Here is a 2500-nt window from a genome sequence, read left to right as displayed (position 1 = left end):
TTGGATCGGCGCAAGACGAACGACTGCGAAAGCATTTGCCAAGAATGTTTTCTTTAATCAAGAGCGAAAGTCAGAGGTTCGAAGACGATCAGATACCGTCCTAGTTCTGACTATAAACGATGCCAACTAGCGATCGGGGGGCGTTAGTTTTACGACCTCTCCGGCAGCTTGCGGGAAACCAAAGTCTTTGGGTTCCGGGGGAAGTATGGTTGCAAAGCTGAAACTTAAAGGAATTGACGGAAGGGCACCACCAGGAGTGGAGCCTGCGGCTTAATTTGACTCAACACGGGAAATCTCACCCGGCCCGGACACAGTGAGGATTGACAGATTGAGAGCTCTTTCTTGATTCTGTGGGTGGTGGTGCATGGCCGTTCTTAGTTGGTGGAGCGATTTGTCTGGTTAATTCCGATAACGAACGAGACTCTGGCTTGCTAACTAGTTACGCGACCCAATCGGTCGGCGTCTAACTTCTTAGAGGGACTAGTGGCGTTTAGCCACACGAGATTGAGCAATAACAGGTCTGTGATGCCCTTAGATGTTCGGGGCCGCACGCGCGCTACACTGACCGGATCAGCATGTGCTCGCCTTGGCCGACAGGTCTGGGTAACCCGCTGAACCCCGGTCGTGCTAGGGATAGGGAATTGCAATTATTTCCCTTGAACGAGGAATTCCCAGTAAGCGCGAGTCATTAGCTCGCGTTGATTACGTCCCTGCCCTTTGTACACACCGCCCGTCGCTACTACCGATTGAATGGTTTAGTGAGGTCCTCCGATTGGACCTGGCGCGGCCGGCAACGGTCGAGCCGGCGTCCGAGAAGACGATCTAACTTGATCATTTAGAGGAAGTAAAAGTCGTAACAAGGTTTCCGTAGGTGAACCTGCGGAAGGATCATTAACGGTCTCGCAAACGCTTCGGCGAACGCGAAACTCGGACAAGCGAGAGAAAAAGTTTTTGCTACCCGGCGCCCGACCCGCGAGGAGCGGCGCGCCGGCCGGCGATTCGGTCACCCGGTAATGTTTGCGCGTCGAGTGCCGCGGTGCCGCGCGCTCCGGCTTCAAGCGTCGGCCTGGCCGACCGCTCGGCGCGGTATATTTTGTCACCCTTTAGTGCGAGGCACTGTGCGAGCGAAACAATCGTGGATGGCTCTTGGCGGTGGATCACTCGGCTCGTGAGTCGATGAAGGACGCAGCTAGCTGCGTGAATTAGTGTGAATTGCAGGACACATTGAGCATCGACGTTCTGAACGCAAATTGCGGCCTCGGGTCAATCCCGGGGCCGCGCCCGCCTCAGGGTCGCGTTGCAAACGTTCCGCGCGGGGATTTCTCCGCGCGGCTGCTGCGGCGTCGGACGCGCGAGCGCCCGTCCCGCTCAAGACAGCACGGCACGATGTGCGACGATCGCGACCAGAATCCCGCGCGGCGGCGGCGAGTCGACCTCGAAGAGGCCAACGGCTGGCGGCTCAAGGGCGGGAATCGAGGTGCGCGGCGGCGCGCGGCGCCGACGGCGAGCGCGGAACGGGAAGAATAGTCCCGGTCCTTACTTTCGGCCTGAGGTCGGACGAGGCTACCCGCTGAATTTAAGCATATTACTAAGCGGAGGAAAAGAAACTAACGAGGATTCCCTCAGTAACGGCGAGTGAAGCGGGATGTGCCCATCGCCGAATCCGCGCGCTTTTGGAGTGCGCGGAATTGTGGCGTACGGAATTCGTCACGGCGCGCTTCGCCGGTCGCCCGCGTCCTTCTGATCGAGGCCTTGTCCCAGAGCGGGTGTCAGGCCCATGGCGGCGACAGGCGGGCGCGCTACGGCGTCTTCCCAGAGTCGGGTTGTTTGGGAATGCAGCCCAAAGCGGGTGGTAAACTCCATCTAAGGCTAAATACGGTCACGAGACCGATAGCGAACAAGTACCGTGAGGGAAAGTTGAAAAGCACTTTGAAGAGAGAGTTAAAGAGTACGTGAAACCGTCGAGAGGCAAACGGGAGGGCCTGTCGGGTCGCCCGGTCGCTTTCAGCCGGCCCCCTGTCGGCGACGTTGTCGTGCGGACCCTCACGGGCCGCCGGCGGCGCCGCCCGATCGGGGACCAGCGCACTAGCGCCGGGCGAAGGCCGCGACCGTCTGGACGGCGGCGAGAAGGCCGCGCGCAAGGTAACCCGGCCTCGGTCGGGTACTATAGGCGCGCGTGTCCGTCGGCCCGCCGTTCGGGCGAGGAGAGATCGCCGCGTCTGCCCTTCGGGGCCGAGCGCCCGGTGCCGGCTGGGGCGTCGTGGGTCGGGGACTGTTCTCAGTGCCCAGCCTCTTCGTCTCGGTCGCGCTTCCGGTGTCGTTTCGCGAGGCGCACGGGGTCCGCGGCTGAAGTCAGCCACCTTCCCGACCCGTCTTGAAACACGGACCAAGGAGTCTAACGTGAGCGCGAGCCACGGGGCAGTACGAAACCCATGGGCGCAGTGAAAGTGAATGTCGGCGCGGTCCGGCGGAGGTGAGACGTCGTCGTTCGCGGCGGCCG

General features: G+C 60.8%; 3 non-coding genes across 3 annotated transcripts in view; all 3 read left to right on the top strand.

The window, feature by feature from the left end:
* The window catches only part of LOC146143856 (small subunit ribosomal RNA), a 1812-nt gene extending 918 nt beyond the window's left edge, over window positions 1-894 (top strand). Inside the window, exon 1 of the ribosomal RNA XR_014500796.1 lies at window positions 1-894. This exon is cut by the window's left edge and continues 918 nt beyond it. This is a non-coding gene — a ribosomal RNA (small subunit ribosomal RNA).
* A 247-nt stretch (window positions 895-1141) lies between these two features.
* Window positions 1142-1295, top strand: LOC146143855 (5.8S ribosomal RNA). Its single transcript, XR_014498768.1, has one exon. It is a non-coding gene; the product is annotated as a 5.8S ribosomal RNA (ribosomal RNA).
* A 248-nt stretch (window positions 1296-1543) lies between these two features.
* Window positions 1544-2500, top strand: part of LOC146143854 (large subunit ribosomal RNA) — a 3420-nt gene continuing 2463 nt past the window's right edge. The window contains exon 1 of the ribosomal RNA XR_014501091.1: window positions 1544-2500. This exon is cut by the window's right edge and continues 2463 nt beyond it. This is a non-coding gene — a ribosomal RNA (large subunit ribosomal RNA).

The sequence above is a fragment of the Ascidiella aspersa genome, chromosome 5 (genome assembly GCF_963924565.1).
Source record: "Ascidiella aspersa chromosome 5, kaAscAspe10.2, whole genome shotgun sequence".
Taxonomy (NCBI): Eukaryota; Metazoa; Chordata; class Ascidiacea; order Phlebobranchia; family Ascidiidae; genus Ascidiella; species Ascidiella aspersa.
Note: the sequence above shows the minus strand (reverse complement) of the source record. Positions and strands in the feature narration are given on the sequence as shown.